At 40.4% G+C, this 21335-nt stretch overlaps 1 pseudogene; it reads right to left on the reverse strand.

Annotated features, from left to right (window-relative positions):
- Window positions 1–20350, reverse strand: part of LOC142442492 (mRNA turnover protein 4 homolog) — a 62460-nt pseudogene extending 42110 nt beyond the window's left edge.
- Between the last annotated feature and the right edge of the window lie 985 nt (window positions 20351–21335).

A 21335-nucleotide genomic window follows, 5' to 3' on the forward strand; every position in this document is an offset into this window, starting at 1 on the left:
GGATTAAGTGCTGAGTTGCAAATATCAATGTTTATGGTTCAAACCCACCAGCTGTTCCTTGGGAGGAAGATGACTAGCTGCTCCCACCAATATTTCCAGACTCAGAAAACCGAGTGCCCGTCTCCAGAAACCCGTAGAAGAATGAGTTGGGATCTAGCTGATGGCACTGGTTTGGTTTGTAAGAGGAGAAGATTCCACTGGCTATGCGGAGGCATTGGTGGTTCCGTGGTAGGGTTTTCTCCTGCTGGACAAGTGCACTAGGTCTTACCAGTGCACTCAAGCACAGCAAACGTGTGTCTATTAGTAGATGCTGGTGCTGAGCAGGTTTCAAGAAGGTTTCCAGAGTAAGCCAACTTGCCAATGTGCCTACAGGTCATAGGTTCAGATCCCTAACAGAACAAGGGAATGATGCAGGGCATGGAGTGCTGCATTGAATTGTGCATGAGATCACCAGGAATCACTCAGGGCTCACTTGGGGGTCAGTTAACAACAAGAACAGCACCAGCAACAAAAACAAAACAATAGTAATTCTCACTCTTCATGTGATCTTTTTTTTTTTTTAATTTTTTTTAACAATTTATTGGGGCTGATACAATTCTTTTCACAGTTCATACATATACATACATCAATTGTATAAAGCACATCTGTACAGTCTTTGCCCTAATCATTTTTTTCTCTTTTCTTCTTTTACATTTTATTAGGGACTCCAACAACTCTTAACACAATCCATACATATACATACATCAATTGTATAAAGCACATCCATACATTCCCTGCCCCAATCATTCTCAAGGCATTTGCTCTCCACTTAAGCCCCTTGCATCAGGTCCTCTTTTTTTTCCCCCCCTCCCTCCCCTTTCCCCCCTCCCTCATATGCCCTTGGTAATTTATACCTCGTTATTTTGTCATATCTTGCCCTATTCGGGGTCTCCCTTCCCCCCTTCTCTGCTGTCCCTCTCCCAGGGAAGAGGTCACATGTGGCTCCTTGTAATCAGTTCCCCCTTTCCAACCCACTCACCCTCCACTCTCCCAGCATCGTCCCTCACACCCTTGGTCCTGAAGGTATCATCCACCCTGGATTCCCTGTACCCCCAACCCTCATATGTACCAGTGTACAGCCTCTGTCCTATCCAGCCCTGCAAGGTAGAATTCGGATCATGGTAGTTGGGGGGAGGAAGCATCCAGGATCTGGGGGAAAGCTGTGTTCTTCATCGATACTACCTCACACCCTAATTAACCCATCTCCTCTCCTAAGCCCCTCTATGAGGGGATCTCCATTGGCCGACACTTGGGCCTTGGGTCTCCACTCTGCACTTCCCCCTTCATTTAATATAATATATATATATACACATACATATATACATATACACATATATACACATACATACACACACTTATATCTTTTTTTTTGCATGATGCCTTATATCTGGTCCCTTGGGCACCTCGTGATCGCACTGGCCGGTGTGCTTCTTCCATGTGGGCTTATTTGTTTCTGAGCGAGATGGCCGCTTGTTCACCTTCAAGCCTTTAAGACCCCAGACACTATCTCTTTTGATAGCCGGGCACCATCAGCTTTCTTCACCACATTTGCTTGTGCACCCATTTGTTCTTTACAGACCCGAATCTACAGATTAGGGTATACCTATATACTCAAGTATAAGCCGAGTTTCTCAGCACATTTAAAAAAATCATTTTATTGGGGGCTCGTACAATTCTTATCACAAACCATCCATCCATCCATTGTGTCAAGAACATATGCACATTTGTTGCCATCATCATTCTCAAAACATTTGCCTTCTATTTGAGTCCTTAATATCTGCTGCTCATTTTCCCCCTCCCTCCCCACTCCCCCCTACCTCATGAACCCTTCATCATTCATAAATTATTATTATTTTGCCATATATTACACAGTCCAACATCTCCCCCCGCCTTCTCTGATGTCATCTCCCCCAGGGAGGAGGCCATACTTATATTCATGTAATCAGTTCCCCCTTTCTATCCCACATTCTCTCCACCCTCCAGGCATCAGCACTCTCACCACTGGTCCTGAAGGAGTCACCTGTCCTGGATTTCCTGTGTTTCCAGTTGCTATCTGTGGCTATGTACATCATGTGGTCTAGCCAGATTTGTAAGGTAGAATTGGGATCATGATAGTGGAGGAAGGAAGCATTTAAGAACTAGAGGAAAGTTCTATGTTTCATCATTGCTACCCTGCACCCTGACTGGTTCATCTCCTCCCCACAACTCTTCAGTAAGGGGTGTCCGGTTGGCTACCATTGGGCTTTGAGTCTCCACTCTGCACTCACCCACATTTTCAATGATATGATTTTTTGTTTTCCTTGATGGTTGATACCTGATCCCCTCAACAGCTCGTGGTCACACAGGCTGGTGTGTTTCCTCCATGTGGGCCTTGTTGCTTCTGAGTTAGATGGCCATTTGCTTATCTTTGAGCCTTTAAGCCCTCAGACACTATATCTTTAGATAGCCGGGCACCATCAGCTCCCCTCACCACATTTGCTTATGCACATGTTTGTCTTCACTGATCATATCAGGGAGGTGGGCACCCATTGACATGATCTTTAGTTCTCTGATGTCTGATAACTGGTCCCTTCTGCACGCTATGGTCAGACAGGCTAGTGTGCCTCCTCCACGCGGGCTTTGATGCTTCTCAGCCAGATGGCACCCCGTTTAACCTCAAGCCTCCAAGACCCCAGACACTATATCTTTTGATAGCCGGGAACCATTTGCTTTCCTCACCACCTTTGCTCATGCACGTGTTTGTCTTCAGTGGTCACATCAGGAAGGTGGGCACCCACTGATATGATTTCCAGATCTTTGATGTCTGACCTCGTGGTCAGCCAAGCTGGCGTTCTTCTTCCATGCGGGCTTCGATGCCTCTCAGCAATGAGCAAGTGCCTGAGTGGAGGCCCAATGTCCATCTGCTGCCTTAGTACTAAACCTATAAATATATGCATATAGATCTATTTCCCTACACTCATATAAATATATTTACATATGTACATTCCAGTCTTTGTACCGCTCTACAAATACCCCTTGTCACCCAGTTCCCTCCTCCACTTCCCTTTACTTTCTTCCTGTCCCACCACCATGCTCAGCCTTCATTCAGCACATTTTTTAAATGCAGGTTTTGTGGTAAAATTAGGTGCCTCAGCGGATATTCAGGTTGGCTTATACTCGAGTATATCCAGTAAATCTAAAGATTTATATACACAATTTTTTAACATCTCCACTTGGAATTGGTAATAAGTAACAACAAATTAGTATTGTCAAAAAAGAACATTTGTTACCCTCATGAAATAAACTTTTCACTTCCAGTTGAATTCCTCATATCAGCAAAAGGTCATTGAATGTTTCCCTCAGTTTTTCAGACTATCAACCCTTTTATTTCTTCAACTGCTTATACAAAATCCATCTTGTTTGGCTTCCTATACAATCTACACAAAATCAAGCATCTAAGCCATATTATCTCATTTTGATCCCTCACTGCTTCACACTAGGTTATTGTAGCAGCTTCTTTTTTAAGTGTCTCTACATTTTTATCTTCAGCCTGTTAATGGATATGCTTCACGTATCGGACATGGTCTTTCAGGAGTGAAAATGAGATCGTGGCACTCATGGGTAAATGCAGTGCACGTAACACAAAGTCTTTTGTGGTCTATAGGATCTCTGCTGACTTTCACATTTAATCTCCTCTGATTCTCACCACTCTGGCCAGAGTGGACTGCTTGCTTCATAAGTATTCTAAGAGTGTTCCTGTCCCAGCCTTCACCAGCTCTTTCCATCGTTTCCTATGCTCTATTCCTATGGCGAAATCCTTTAACCTGTTGTTTTAAGGCCTTTCTTTAATCATGTATGTACAATATCATCTCCTATCATTTATTATTCCCTTATGCTCTTTTATTTTCATACATATTTTCATAAATATATGTATATTTATGAAATTGTATAAATATATTAAATACAACAATAATATAACTTTGTATTATATGTGAAATATATATTTATTTTAATATATATGTATATTCCCCTTCCTTTTTCTTTCTCTAAAAAAAATAAGACTTTTTTTGTCTATTGCCCCATTATTGGCTCATCATCAGTACCATTAATGTCTAATAGTTAATAGAAAAATAATAGTAATTAATAGCTAATAAAAAAATAGTACTTTACAAACTCAATAAAACATAAGAAACTGTGGCTATTGAAGGGACACCTATGTGGTATTATTTTTTGGATAAATAATAAAACTTTATTATTATTATCATAAGAAATGTATGGAATGTGAATTTTAAAGGCCTCTTGGGGTAAGCTAATTGCATTTAGATTTCTGCCATTGTGGAGTGGGTTCTAGTAAGCAGCATTCTTAACAGACTGCTCAATTGCTCCTACTTCTCCCTATGTAGTAATATGACACTATATTATCATAAGTTGGTGACTTTGTCCAGTGGATTAGTAACTTAAATGCTCCAAAGTCTTGATCCATATTAACTACATTGAGTGATGCCATAACAGCTGTTCTGTTTTCATTAAAGCAAATGCCTCACATATCTGTTTTGCGAATATCAGTTTATTTGTCTGTACATAGTTAAACAACTATGCAATTCTGGATCAGAATTTAAAAGATACATTTTCAAAGTTTCCTTTTTATTTTATGTATCCTTCCAGAAGGATAAGCAAGTTGAAGGACCACAGTTCATTTTCATTCAGTTATTGCTATAAAGGTATAGTCACCCCCAGGATGACACGACTCCATTTCAGCTGGCTTTATATCACTAAGGCCTTCCATTACTGTAACATCATGAATTTATTAAAGCAAAAATGAGAGCTCTTGCTTTTTCAGTATGTTTATCAAACAACAATTCAGTATTGACTCTGAAAAGCTGGTTTTAAAGTAATTAAAAGCAGTAGTTATGTCACCCAAGGGAAATTGTTGCTTATTTATTTATTGTCTTATAATTTACATTCATTAGTTTAGAATGACTGAGGCAATTGTGGTACAAGAATTAGGTTATTAGAATGTTATGACATTGGATTTAGATAGTCAGTGGAGAATAAATTTCAGCATTTAAACAGTGCACCTATTTGAATTTGCAAAAAGCAAGGGATTTATATCTAAAATAAGTGAGAAAAACACACAAGTAAATTTGACCAAATTGTTTCTTCTTGTACTTTTAAATCAAGGCATAAAATAAAATATGAGTTTGAACTGATAAAGTTTGCCTTCATTGTTATTTCCGTAACCTAAGTTGTGCAGGTGCACATGCTTCATTGGGTTGACCAATGGGCAGCCCTATTCAGAACCATTTCTTCTTATCTGTAAGTTTGAGAAACATCTGAAAAAAATTATCTCCGAGTCTGTGTACCTGTGTCTCTCTGTGTTTGTATTGTTTGAGAAAGTAGTGCCCTGATCTCAAATTTAGGTTTCTGCAATCACTGTACTCTCATCAAACATTAAGTTAATGAAATTCCATCAGTCTCAACCATTTTCAGAACCTTTTTTAAACTTTATTTTTTAAATTATTTTTATTTTAATAGATTATGTTATTGGGAACTCTCACAGCTCTTATAACACTCCATACCTCAATGTATCAAGCACATTTGTACACAGATTGCCATAATAATTTCCAAGAGATTTTCTTTCCACTCGAGCCCTTGGTAACAGCTCCTCTTTTTCCCCTCCCTCCCTAACCGCCCACCCTCGTGAAACCTTGGTAATTTATAAATCATTTTATTTTCATATTTTACACTGTATGTTGCTTCCTTCACCCACATTTCTGTTGTTCATTCCCCTGAAGCGGTGGGGGATATACATCGATCATTGCTATTGGTTTCCCATTTCTCCTTCCACCCCCACCTTTCACCTACTCTCATGATATAGTTACTCTCATTATTTATCCTGAGGAGTTTATCTGTCCTGGATTCTGTGTGTCAAAACTCCTTGCTGTACCACTGTACATGCTCTGGTCTAGCCAGATGTAAGATCAAACTTGGGTCATGATTGTTGGGGGTAGAGGATGGAGCGGGGAGAGAAAGCATTAAAGAACTAGAGGAATATTGTTTGTTTCATCAGTGGTATAGTGCAACCTGGCTGGCTTTACCCTTCCTTGTGACCCTTCTGTGATACAATGTCCAATTGTCTACAGGTGGTCTTTGGGTCTCCATTCCATCCCCCCTTATTCATCAAAATGGCTGGGGTATTTTTGTCTTCTGAGGCCTGATACTTGATCCTATTGACATCTGATGATCCTAAGAGTTGCTGTGCTTCTTCCATATGGGCTTTGTTGCTTCCCTGCTAGACGTCCATTTGATTAAGTTCAAACTTTTAAGACCTTAGACGCTCTATCTTGTAATAGCCAGATACCATCAGCTTTCTTCACCACCTTAGCTTATGCACTCATTCTGTCTTCAGTGATTGCTTCGGGAAGGTGAGAATCACAGCATTCCAGGTTATTAGAACAAAATATTCTTTCATTGAGGGAGGACTTGAATAGAGGCCCAATGTCCATCTGCTACCTTAATACTTAACAAAAAAATATATGTACATAGATCTATGTCCATACTTAGGACCTTAAAGATACATTTGAGAATATGCTTTCAGTGAAAGTCTAGGTATTATGTATCTTAAACATTGTGACACAAGCTTTGGGTTCAAGAAGGCTGACTGATCACACTGAGAGTGAATCCTTATCCAACATTCAGGAAGAAGAGATCAAGGAAGAGAAAATGGGGTGAAAGCAATCATGGAGAACAACTCAGCAGGTCAGTACCCCAAGCCCACCCAGGTCCAGAGATGATGGGAGGGGCAGGGGCACCAGTGAAGGATAAACGGGCCCCAGAGATGCTGAATCTTTCTTCCCAAGAGGTCCAGTTACTGATCACATGACAGAACTTGGGAGGCCTTGTCACTTCTTAGCTGGTGGGCTCTCATACACCTGGTATCCAGACCATCCACACAGGCTCCTTCACCCTTCACAGGCAAGTGCCTCATGACAGTGAGCACCCCTTGGCTGGTGCACAAGTCATATGTCCTGGGATCAGACCTCTCCCATCACCGCTCCATGTCCTTTCTGAAGCGCTGGCTGCCCGGAGCAACCAGGGGTCCCTTTGGATCCCAAACCCAGACGGCACTCCATTTAGACCAGCTCACACCATACAGAGCAACAGCCTGTCTTCTACGAAGGCAACTTCTCAACCCTAGGCCATCCTGAGAAAGGTCTTTCACCTGGGAGATCTCCTGGCACAGATCCCTCATTCCCATCCCCAGAGACCAGCAGCACATGACAAATGTGAGCCCTGTCCCCCTAGGGCCACAAGTAGTCTATTCCTTCAGGAGAGCAGGCTGCAGTCAGCCCCACCCAACCTCCCAAACTACAAGACCTTTAGTCCCTTAGTTCCTGCACAGACACTCAGCTCCCTCAACCTCAACCCAGAGTCTGCCGGATCCTCTCCTGACCAGTGCAGGACTCCACATCAGCAAACCCGCGCACTCCTAGCCCTGCTCCCAGTTTCTCTAAGGATCTGCACCCTGAACATTCCAGAACTCTCCACGGATGGAATTTAGAACAATTACTTTTTCTTTTAACACTCCCCGCTTCCTCCCACCCCTGCCAACATTGTTATTGCCTCACAATTCACACATTAAACAATTGAATATTTCAATGATTGAGTCATATCAAGGGGAATTGTACAATGAGAACCACGTAGATCATAGACATAACCACGCACCATCACCCGAGCACCACGGCTAAATCGCTTTTAAACTGAGCTGGGCAATGCCAGTCAGTTCTCATGCTCCCTTCCCTGCTCCTGCCTTCATTGTTTATTCCAGAAATCCCTGACCTCTCGCTTTGCCCACCCCCCACACCTGCATTCTTCATAACACCTAGTACCAGTTATTATCCTTAAACCCTCATTCTGCCTGTGCTTCACAGCTGGGAAGCCAGCAGAAGACAGTGACAAACAAATCATACTAAGGCGGTGAGGATGAGATCATAATAGTGCAAAGACAAACGACAAATCTTACTTGAGTGGGAGAAGAACAAAGCATTTTATTATTTTTATTATTCCTTTACAATTAATATTATCCTTTTATATTTTAGTAAAATATTTTCTACTATGTTTTATAATCTTTAAGTCAGAAATAGCCTAATTTCCCAGTCAACATCTTATTAAGACTACTCCAGGCTCTTCAGAGCAATATCCTGCTGCCGGGGCTACTAGTGTCCGACCTCCTCTCCAATAAGTCATCACAATAAAAAATGCCAGCTCTGTGCTTTCCTCCTCAGTCGCTTCTTAAAGATCACTGTCCCATTGAAAGGCATGAACCCCATCCCCTCCATGTCCACTCAGATCTGGACCAATGAAGCCATTAACTCAAGTGTTGTTAGCATCCCATATTTTCCAACCTCCCCTTCCTTAGCCCTAAGGAACCGTGTCTCCAGTTCATAGTGCTTAGCGTTACCCATCCGGGATTCCATATACAGTTTACTGAACAAACAACAATAAGAAAAAACCAGATAAACATTTCAATAGAAAAGAAAGCAGAAAATTATTTTAAAAGAACACATTTTAAATGGATCATAAGAGAGATTATATGAGAAGGTCCCCATTTTTAATTTGTCTATCTGCAACAACCCACTTTCCCTAATGCACTTTGCATGAGAGTAAGGTCACACTCTGACTCCAAGCTAAGAGAGCAAGCAACAAGTGATGTGTGAGGGAGATGGGGAAGTTACAATGGCCCCAAGGGAGAAGAAATGTACTGGGATTGATTGTGATGATACTTTCCCATGCTTATGAATGTGATTGAACTATAGAAGTGTATGATATGCAAACTGTATGCTCATAAACTGTTAAAAGTTAAGACACATATATAGAAATAAATATAAAGGTACACAGCAATTTTTAAAACTCTTCTCAATATAAAAACTACCTAAAAGGACCATTACTTGCTCATTAAGCAAACATGAGCTAAGCTCAAACCCCAAACCCACTGTCATTGAGTTGTTTTGACTCATAGTGGCCCTGGAGTGACCCCGTAGGATAGGGCCCTGGTGGCCCTTCCAAGTAAGCCTGGCACTGCTCCGCGGAGGGCAATCACTCCATGGAAAAAGGATGACACAGCTTGCTCCATAAAGAGCCATAAAGCTTCAGCATTCCTAGATCTGCTTTCTGTGACTAGTAATCAACTCAGTAGTAGGGGTTATAGTATAGAATCAGACGGAGCAGAATGGCTTCTTAAGGTTTCCAAAATTGCAAATCTCTAAGAGAGCAGACAGCTTCATCTTTCTCACACACGGTGGTAGTGGATTTGAATTGCCATTTTATAGTTAGCAGCTCAACCCTTAAGCCACTGAACCACCAGGGATCCTTAAACATGATCTTCTATTAAATTCTAGGTTAGGAGAGATGTTTTGAATACTCAATAAGAATGTGAAAGAGAATACCTAAGTAGAATATCATGTAACACAAGTAAAATTAATAATAACTTTGTCACTATTAGGTGTGTTTATCAAGTGTTATGAACTAGGCACTATGATATGCTAATTGATAATAATGCTAATTTTATTAACACAGGGTCTTTGAAATAAATTATTATTCACATATTTCAGATGATGAAACTAAATTCCAGAAAAATTAAGTCACTTTATATCACACAGCATTTGAGTGTCAGAACTGTAACTGAGACCAGATAATCTGGCAAATGTGCTAATGCTTCCATTTTGCAATCCCTGTAGCAAGCAGAGAAAAATATTTCCTTCCAAAATTGATCTACAGATACAATGCTTGGGATGCAAAAGGCACAGTACTAAGAAAATGAAGGATCGAGAAGTCGAATCCCTGTCTTGACTTGAGTGGAAGTAGTCAAGAAGGAAATGACCCCTAAGCCAACAGCGGCAATGGGCCTTGAAAGGTCAGTCAGTGTTCATCTGGAAGGCCCGCCCCCGGCCAAAGGCCAGGGGCATGTGGCTTGTAGCAGTCATTTGAGCAAAGGAGGCAGCTATAAATTAATCTGGTGTCCAAAAGACCTTCATAAAATTGAGTAGGGTCAGGGATTTGAGGTGGAGGAAGAGAATTGTGAAGACAAATATCAGAGAGCTGGCTGCACTACAAGTCAAAGCGGATCCCACACTATTATGCACAGGTGTACTATTGGGGGGTTCCAAAGATCTTGTGACCAATGATTCAGGACCCTTGGATATCAATATCAAGATTTTTGTATTATAGACCTAATCTCTTCAGTCAGAATTTACAGGTGGTGGTACCCGCTCTTTTGTACTTTAAATAAATTACATAATTTATTAACATAATCTAGTTTAAAAACCATTAGGAAACATGGTTGGATATGGTTAAGTGTTCAGCTACTCTGAGGCTACCAGAGACAATGCGGGAGGAAGATTCAGTGGCCATTTTTAATGATTAAAACCTTGATAACCCAATAGAGTGGCTCTATTCTGTCCCAAGGGATCATTTTGAATCAGAATGAACTTAAGAGTTTACAAAAACTCTTAGACATGTTCAATTTTCCCATATATGCCGGTTTTGCTGGGCATAATTTTAAAAAGAGTTGCAGTAATACATTGATAGAATAGTTCAATAAATCCAAGCCAATTTGAGAAGAGGACTTGGAACAAAAGGTATCACAGCTGATGGCAGATGGGTCGTGGCTAAAACAAAGAACACCAAAGCTATTTTACCTGTATTTTGCTCACTGTGGGAAGGCATTCAGCAGAACGGATCATAATAAATTATGGTTAAGATTGTGAACAATAAGAATTCTACAGTCCTCCATAATACTCATGAAGAACATGCACATAGACCAAAAGATGGTCATTCCACCAAAACAAGGGGGTTGTGTGCATTTTAAAATCAGGTAAGATGTGTTACAGGATTGTATGCTTTCAGTACAATTATTCCATCTGTGTCCTGCACAAATAATCTGAGAAGTAGAACTTAATGAAGAAGAATATGGCATCAAGATCAGGGTGAGACTTATTAAGAACATGCAGTTCGGCGATGGCACTGCCTTCTTTATGAGAAGTGGTGGGGACTGAAAGCGCTTACTGATGAAGATCAAAGATTACAGTCTTCAGTACAGATTAGACCATAACCTAAAGACAATAGACGTCCTCACAACTGCAACACAAACAGCATCACAATCCATGGAAAGATGATTGCATTTGTCAAGGATCTCGTTTTACTTTGATGCAAAATCACCCCCAAGGAAGCTGCAGTGGAGAAAATCAAACACCCTCTTGTATTGTCAAAAACTGCTACAAAAGATACCTTTAAAGCCATAAAATGCAACGATGTTACTTTGACAACTAACATGAACCTGAAACTGGCCATGATATTTTCAATTGTCTCAACTGCAAGGGAAAGCTGGACAAATGAACAAGAAAGATCAAAGAATTATGGTGTGTGAAGAAAATTGCATAGGGCAAGAATGGCTAAGAGGCAACACATCTGTTCCCACAAAGGTTGACATTCTCAGACACGCATGTGGGCAATTCTACTCTGTCCAATAGGATCACAACGAATCACCATCAACTCAAAGGCAGTGAGAGAGAGTGAGACAGTGAGACTGTTCCCAGAAACAATAAGCTAAAACAAAACAAAAAGCAATACAAAAGTCAACATTTTTCCAAAGATAGGAAGTTTTCCAAATGTAGGTAAGGGCAGATTTGATGCCGATCCATTTGGTTTTCAATGGCTGATGTTTAGGACTAGAGCGCCGGTACTTCCTTTCTAGACTATCAGAAAACTCCACTACACCCTTTCTGTGTTATAACAACCTTATTGCAGCGATCGGTGAGTGGTTGTACTGACTGAAAATCTAACCTGAGCATTCTTCGTGAAATAGGAGAATCCCACCGAGCCAGCCATGCCTTCCTAGAGACTAGGTCTCTCACTGCCATCCAGCGGATTCCTACCCCAATGGCCCTGTGGGACCGAGGAGAACGGCCCCGTGGGTTTCCAGACTGTACTCTTTTATGGGAGTAGAACGCCTCATATTTCCTCTGCGGTGCTGCTGCTGGTTTCAAACCGCTGACCTCGCAGTTAGCAGCCCCACTCCGGAGCACGGAGGCCAGGGAATATGCTCAGTTACATTTGCACTTCAAAAAACAGGATTCTTTTTTCCTTTTTATAATGAACATCTCGCTCAAATATCATGTGTGGCAACCTCGGAGAGCTTGAGAAGTGCGGCTCCACCCCGGTTTCTCCTCCGCAGTCTAAGGTGCGCGTCCAGGCTCTGTCTCTCCGGACTTGGAGGTGGCTTCATAGAGCTCTGTTGTGAAAAGCAGGGATCAACAGTATGCCTGGCATTTTCTCCTTCATGCCATCTACATTTTCAAAAGTTGCTTTGTAAAATTTTCCCAATTTGACTGAATCGTCTCTTTCTTGCTGGGACATTGACTGAGAGACTTTATATGAAATTGTTTTAATTATTTCTCAATCTCAGTATTCACTGACATCTACAGTTTTGTCACCAGTTTCCTATTCCTCAGTATTGTTACACTGGATATTCCAGTGTGTGGAGAAAGGAGAGAAAAAGCCACTGGGTGCTTAATTTGTGACAGATAAGAGCCATTAAGCTGCCAATCAGCACCATCCAGATGTCTGCCTCTAGGTACCTGGTCCCACGACTTCTTTCCGTCTGCCTACTGCCTTCAATAGGTAGTTAACTTACTCTCAAACTATTGTCACAACTTCTTCTTAATTACCCTCATTCACTCCCTAAAACTTTCCAATGCCGAAAGGGGTAAACTTGCTGCGAACTAACAGTTGCCAGGGATGACAGTTGCGCTCTCGCTGTCCATTTTTAGCACTGGGTCCTGTATTAAAACAGATGCCAAACTTCCCCAAACAGCAACTGTTGCTTTCTCCTTCCCAAAGAATGTCAGAGCCCTCCGCTTGAACAGTTCGGTGCTCACCTCTTTATCCGACAGCTCGTTCTACTATGCGAGGAAACGAATTCAGCCAATGTCAAGTTACACTCAAATCTGTTCCCTTCCAGCTTCCAACTATTGCTTTCAGTCCTATCCTCCCGTGTAGTGAGACTATGTGTGTCTTTTTACCCCTGGCAGGCATCAACATTGCTTTTTTTGACTAAAATCAAGTTACAACACCATTGCCTTACATGTGTATCAATATTTATTTGTGTCTAAAAATAATTTATAATGCTGTTGAATTATACAGCATGTCTTTATGACTCTACTATTCCACAGGCATAAGAACAAATGTGTTTTATAAAAACCATACAACACTGTACATAATATTAGTACTAAATTCAATGGCACATCTGAAATTTATTCTCTTTAAATAAATAATCATTTCCTAGTTTTGAGTAAAATGCTATTCCCACAATTAGCAGATAATTACATATGCATTTCAAATTGCAGTGCATTTTTATGACTATCTTACTTATAGTTACAGCAATATATTGACAGGGAGCTTCCAGACACTTGATTCCGAAGAGGACCTGGAACAAGGTATATTACCGCTGATGTCAGATAAAGCACAACGCATCAGAACGATGTTTTCTTGTGTTTTATTAAATATGGTAAGGCCCATAACAAACTATATATATCTTTGAGAAGAATGGAAATCCTACAACAAGACATTGTGCTCATGTGGAAAATGAACATAGAGTGAGAGGCAGTTGTGCAAACAGAATAAGGGCCTACTGCATGGATTAAAATTAGGAAAGGTGCGTGTCAGGGTTGCATACATTCACCATACTTATTCGGTCTTTCTGCTGAAGAAATGAGCAGAGAAACTGTCTAACATGGAGAAGAATTCAGTATCAGGAGTGGAAGAAGTGTTATTAGAAGCCTGAAATAGGCAAATGAAACAACCTTGTGAAGGGGAGGAGGGCGTGCATCACTTGGTGTTGATTATAAAGGAATGAAGACTCCAGTATTGATTACAAGGCAGTATTAAGAAAACCAAAATTGTAATAATACAAGTGGGTAACACTAAGAAAAACAGAGAAAATGTTGAAGTTGTCAAGAATTTTCTCCTGCTTGGATCCACAATCAATGCTCATGGAAACAGCAGTCAAAGAGCAATGGACACATTCCATTGGGTAAATCTGCTGCACAAGTTCTCTTTACAGTGTTGAAAAACAATGAGATTACCTTGAGGACTAAGGTGTGCCTTACCAAAGCAATGGTATTTTCAGTTGTCACCGATGTTGATGAAAGTTGGATAATAAATAAGGAAAGCTGAAGAAAAATCAGTGCATTAAATTATGATATTGGTATAGAATGTTGAAAGTATCATGGGCTGTCAAAGAGAACAAATAAATCCGTGTTGGAAGAAGTAAAACCAGAATTCTCCTTAGAGGCAAGGATGGGGAAGCTTAATCTCACATACTTTGGCTATCTGACAATGCTTTGAAGCTATGTAGAAGATTTTAAGTGGTTTCTTCCCCCTCTTTGTTGTCTGTCCTTAGAATTGAAGCTCTACTGAAACCTACACACTTTGGGTGACCCTGCTGGCATGGGGACTACCAGTGACATAGAAATATTTCAGAAATCTGAAGAAGCAATGGAAGTACTCGTTCATTTATGCCAAGAGATTCGGAAAGCAACTACCTGGCCAACTGATGGGAAGAGATTCATAATTTCGCCCTTTTTAAAGAATCATGATCTAACAGAATGCTCAAAATATAGAATGATATCATAGATACAAGACACAAATAAAATTTTACTTAAGATCACCCCACAATAGCTGCAATAGAACATTGACAGGAAGTACCAGAAGTACAGGTCAATTCAGAAGAGGACATGGGACAAAGGCTATCATTGCTGATACAAAATAAATCTTGGCTCAAAGTAGAAAATACCAGAAAGATGTTTATTTGTGTGTCACTGACTATGCCAAGGCAGTCGAACATATGGACCATAATGAACTGTGACGACATTGAGAAGAATGGGGGTTCCAGAACACTTCATTTTGCTCATTCAGAACTTGATTATGGATCAAGAGGCAGTTGTGCAAACAAAACAAGGGATACTGCATGGTTTAAATTGAGAAAGGTGTGCATCTGTGTTATATCCTCTCATCATACTTGTTCATTCCGTCTGCTGAGCAAATTATCGGAGAAGCTGGTTTATATGATGAAGAGAGTAGCATCAGGATTGGCAGAAAGCTTATTAACAATCAGCAATATGCAAATGACACACTTTGCTTGCTGAAAGTGAGGAGGAATTGAAGTACTTGATGATGAAGATCAAGGACTGTAGGCTCCAGTATGGATTACTACTCATTATAAGGAAGGCCAAAATCTACCCAATTGGACTAATAGGTAGCATAGTGGCAAATGAAGAAAAGGTTGAAGTTGTCAAGGATTTTGGCTTACTTTGATCGACAATAAATGCTCATGGAAGCAGCAGTCAAGAGATCAAAAGGCATTGCATTTGGTAAATCTGCTTCACAAAGTTATTTTTTTTAAGTGTTGAAGAATAAGGATGTTACTCTGAAGACTAAGATGAACCTGACTAAAGTTATGGTACTCTCCATTGGCTCGTATGCACGTGAAAGCTGTACATTGAATAAGGAAAACTCTACACGAATAGATGCATTTGAATTGTGGTGCTAGAGAAGAATACAGAAAGTACCAAGAACTGCTAGAGGCACAAATAGGTCTCTATTGGAAGAAGTCAGACCAGAGTACTCCTTGGAGGCAAGGATGATAAGACTTTGTTTTATGTCCTTTGGACATACAGTCAGCCGAGACCAGCCCCGAGAGAAGGACATCATGTTTGATAAAGTGAAGGGGTGGAGAGAAAACGGGAGCGGAATCACTGGGCTGAGGCCTGGGAACCAAGGTGAGGCTGGCACAAGACCATGTCATGTTTCATTCTGTTGCACAAAGATAGGGTAACTATGGGTCGGGGCTGACTGGATGGCATCGAACAACACACTTTGGACCTGTTGCCAGGAGAGACCATCCCAGGAGAGGGACATCGTGTTCAGAAAATTAGCAGGGCAGTAAAAAAGGGGAACACCTTTGTCAAGATGACTGACCAAGTAGCTTCTCTGATGTGCTCACATATAAGAGTAGTCCTGAGGATGGCCTCTGACCCAGTAGCACTTCCTTCCGTTGCACACAGGGTTGCTATGGGATGAGCACCTACTAACCACAAGCATAGATTTGTTACTCCTACCAAGTGACTTTTCCCTGATGAGCGCGGGGACGATAGTAATTGTGATCAATGATAAAGCAGTGTGTTATTGCCATCCCGGTGGGCATAAAATGAGCCATCCCTGAAGCAGAGGTAGAGAATCTCACTACCAGCAACACAAGAGACTAGCCATGAGTAAAGCATCTTTCTGGGATATTGGCCCCATTTTCCCACCTTCATGTGGTAAAGTGTTCCTTTTCTGTATCTGATACCAGGAGACACCTTTGAGGTCTTTGCCACATCTCTCTTTGTTCAAGGGAACACAGCTATATTTGGAAAGCATCAATTTGTAAAAGTACATCAAAAGATATATTAAACAATATGATCGTTCTCTGTGTGTTCCACTGAGGTTTCCCCATAAAGACGTTCAAGCTCTAGGCTGGCAAACAAGGAAGACTCGCTATATATATATATTACATATATTAACTAAATAAATTACAGTAGTGACCTGTGATTCAGTGTATTTTGGAGAGCCAAACCATTTTAGCAGATATGCTACCCCCAGGCTCTCTTCGCATTTATCCCGAAGAGTTTTACAGTGATATCTTAAATAAGTGCATTGCCCTTCTTTCCTAAAACACTCCAGTGTCTTTCTTTACTCCTGGAAGCCCTGCAACCTTTAAAGGCACCTTCTGTGCCTTGCTTGGGTCCCAGTGTATGCTAAGGATTCTAATTGTTCTACTTTAGTCTAGTGGGGCTAAGGTGAACCTCTAAGTTACTTGGCATCTTCTATGAACTTCAAAGTCTGCATTTCAATTTATATGTCCTGTTTATATTTTCTACCATTAGGTGGTGTTTTCAAAATGTTGAAGGTCATTTTAGGACCTTAGAACACATAATTCTCAGTCTAGAGTTTGAAATGAATTGCAGTCTATACAAACTTATCATTATTTTTTAATGAAATTAAAAGGCTGCAGGTGGCTGACATTGTTTTCAGCTGACAAGCTTAGAGCAGAAAGGGTTTTCATTTTGTTAATTTGAAGACACTCTTTGAAGGAAGAAAACAATGCTTCTGATCCTAACTTTTGAATGCTTAAAAAATAACTGAAGAAAAGCCCAATTTTTGTTAGATTTAGCAAAGTACTACTCTATTCCACATATTTAAAGAAGGTCTATATACCTCTGAATCGGTTTGAATGTATTCTTTGTGGAAGCAGCATCTGCAGGCAGAGGAGGAAACGCATTACACTTTAGCATGTATTGTAGCTTATTATAAGAATTTATGAGACCATGAATATCATTTAACATATCATACGACATACAGGATCATACATTTTAATATATTTAAAGAACACAATCTGAACCTCGATACCACTGAAGTATGATACCGCTCAGAGCAATTGGCTTACTTTTACCCAAGCTCTCGCTATACAATTTTTTTTCTCCCTTAGCAAAGATTTAGATGGCTTTTAGGTGCTCACTCAAGGACTTTTATGCATTAGTCTCCTCACGAAAAAAAAAATTGTACTGATCTCCAGTCTGACTTCATTTCATTCAAGCGCCTCACCAACTAGATTTTACATAAGTACATTTGTCTTCGGTCCTCTGCCTTTTAATTTAGGTGGGAAATGGTGCTGCACTATTTCAGACTATGGGAGATAATTATCTCTCTTTTCTCAGAGCCAGCTTCTACGAAGGAGCCATGGATTGGGCTTAAGGAAAACTGATGCAACTATAGCAACTACACTGATGAGCGTGCTCAGGCTGCAGAGAAGGCAGACTGCTGTTCTCTCTGCAGGCAGGCAAGGTCCACAGGAGAGTAGACCTGCTCAGCTAGGCTCCTGACATGCTGTTTGGCATTCTGATATTCCAGCTTTGCTAGCCAAGCTTGAGCTAATATATAGTGTACTAGGAGGATAACATTAAGGGAACATTATTCATTTTTCTTTGCTGCATTTTCTCAGATTTGTTTCTGTCAATTATCACATTCTTTGAGAAACATGTCCCTGTAGTTCAGAAAGATGAATTATTTCCCAACAAGGGTCTTGTCCACCTAATTCAACTTTACCTAACAAGGTAATAGGAGCCCTGCTGAAATAGTGGCTATGCAGTGGACTGGGATCTCCGAGGTCAGGAGTTGGAAACCACCAGCCAGAAAGACAGGGCTTTCTGCCTTGTAAACAGTTACGATCTTGGAAATGCACAGGGGAAGCTCTACCCATCCCCACAGGGTCCCCATGAGGCTGCATCGACCTGATGGAAATGAGAAGCAATGTAAAGGAACTAGCACATATTTTAATTAAGGTCTTGAGGGCCGTGGTGATTCAGTGGTACCTATCCTTCCAAGAGATCATCTTCCATTGGGTTTCTGGTCAATCTTCGGCATATGCGGCATCACCTTCTGTGGAAGGCACCTTCCACTGTTGCTATGATGCTGAACAGGTTTAGTGGGGTCCATTCAAAAGCAGCTAAAAACACCATTTAGAAAACGTTCTTTGTGAGGAGATAATCCCAGGATAGATATACTATTTCTTTTTAAAAAACAATTTTAATATGGAATTCGATACATCTTAGCAGCAGCAGATAGTAGGTTTCATAACGCCAGACTTCCTTCCGATCTTGATAGCAAACATTAATACATTGAACTGCGTGTTTGGCTCATGTCGGGAGGTTTTAGAAATTTTAATGCCCCAGCTTTACCATGTTCAACTTCAAATAAATCTAAAAAATAATCTGAAATCTCAGAATTTTGGGTTCTGCTTCTTATTCATCATCTTTTTTTCCTTTCTAATTACATAGACCCATTTGATCTTTTGCTGAAATTTGAGTCCCATGGTAAATTCAGTTCTAGACAGAGGGGTAACTATGAGTCATCCTTTCAAGGGTTCTGTCTCTCTCTCTGATCTTTTTTTAACCATCTTTAATCCCCCCCCAAATTTTTCTTCTATCTATCTAGAAACTTCCAATATGATTCCTTTCAGAATAGTCAAAAATGATAGCTGGACACCATCGAATGGACCTTGCTAACCCTTGCATGATAGTCTGAGCCGGATACCCACTGAATGTGTTGCTTTAACTGGGAAGATACTATGGCTTTGTCCCTGTGTACTCTATTATATTCATGAATATATTTACATTGAAGTTAAACACAAGTGTAGAAATATCTTCCATTAAATCTATATATACATGTGGGTATATGTACATAGGTATCCATGGGTGTGTTTAGGCATATTCTTATAAAAGAATGTACAACGTTGATAAATATTGACATTCATGTATATATATGACATGTGCATGTACTGTATATATTCGAGTAGAAGCCGAGGTTTTTCAGCACATTTTTAATGCAGTTTTTGTGGTAAAATTAGGTGTCTCAGCTGATATTCAGGCCAGCTTACACTCAAGTATATACAGTGTGTATATACGTATATACATATATATCATGCCTTTGGTGTTAGGTAGACATAAATCTACCTTGAAATAAATAACATTATGATTGCTTTATGAAGGAATTTTACTGTATAGAAAAGGTGCTGATTGTAGCAACTGTCGTTTAGGTATCACTCCACACAAGCACCACTTCTTCCCATATGCCCTTGGGGAGATTACATTTTCTTCAGCTTCAAATAGAAATGAAATGACTTATTGTACAGATAGCTTGTCAAGACTGCTTATAACTGAGAACACTTGATATTTAGTCACTGAATAAATAACTGTTGTACAATAGAAATGACCTTTGTATATTCAGTATCCATTCTTCTCTTTCTCCTGATTTTGTCATCAGAAACCTTGCTTTTTTAGTGGAAGGGATGAAGTCATAAATTGATCTCAACCCTCAACTTGTATGTTTTCAGTGAAGCTAATGCCGTCTCATTTCTGCACTGACTATGGGTATGGTTATGTGTCTTCCTTAACAAGATGGCTGTAAAAGAAATCTCACCAGGGACTGATTTTCGAGCCAGGCATTTAGTTTCTCCTGATTTAGAAGACTTAAAATCTGAATCAGAGGCAGAAGCTTCGGGTGGGGCTCTGTTGACTCTGTGGCACGGTCTTTGTCTCCGTTTGTGCATCTTTGCCATTCCTACATTTCCTAGGTTACTCAGATTGTGTCTACCTCGCAAGAGTACTCGCTGGTCTCTATGTGTACGCTGCTCTTCAGAAGTGACTGCCACTAAAGTTACACGGAAACGTAAAGACATCCCTATTGTCACATGGAATCCCATTCACAGATTTAGGATTCATGATTCCATGTTGCGATTTGGGGGTGGTTGGCGTCAGTTGAGGAGCCACCTCTGATGCATAGAGACCCGATGCATAACGGAATGAAACGGGCCCGGTCCTGCGCCGTCCTCACAAGTGTACCTACACCTGAGCCCATTGTTGTAGCCACTGGGTCAGTCATCTTGTTGAGGACTTCCTCTTCTTGGGCTGCTCTCCACTTTAGCAAGCACAGTGTCTTCTAGGGACCGGTTTCTCCTGACCATATGTAGGGGCAGTGGGAAAATTCAATCCATAACGTCATATTCGGGCCATACCCAATAAGCACACTTTACACTTAAACACGGGAATAGTTTAAAAAACAGGGTGTAACCCAACGTGAGTGACTGAGAGTCAATCTCAGTATTTTGTTCAAACACCTGGGAGACAAGAGTGTCTTTCTTATTGAACTTGACGAGAAAATCAAAGCTCTACTTCTGCCAGTCATTTTTCCAGAAAAGAGGTTACATTAGAGTAGAGGAAAACAGCATGGAGAGAACGGAATGGTTGGTTCCCTGGGGATTAATATTTGCCCTTAGATGGTAGATGCTTAAAACCAGGCAGGCTCAAGGACCAAAATTTTATTTTATTTATTTGTTTAAGCCATTCTGGTTTGTGTTGCCTGACCCAATGAGGCAAAATATTACAAAATGTAAACCAATTAAAAATTATTTTATTATTTCCTTTTGATTCAATATCTTTAATGTTTAATGGTTGGGGGTAAATATTTAAAGTTCCACAAAATTAATGATGTGGTTGTGGTGTCTTTTTTATGAGTTTTATTTCCACAAAACAATATGACCGTCATTTAGTCTTCTCCAGATGAATCTTATCCACCTCCCAAATTTAGAGCAGTTGTTAAATCCATATTCTAGGTCCAATTTCCAATGAAAGTTATTCTTCAACTCTTTTTTATTAACTTTTTGC

Source organism: Tenrec ecaudatus, chromosome 3, assembly GCF_050624435.1.
Source record: "Tenrec ecaudatus isolate mTenEca1 chromosome 3, mTenEca1.hap1, whole genome shotgun sequence".
In the NCBI taxonomy this organism is placed as follows: Eukaryota; Metazoa; Chordata; class Mammalia; order Afrosoricida; family Tenrecidae; genus Tenrec; species Tenrec ecaudatus.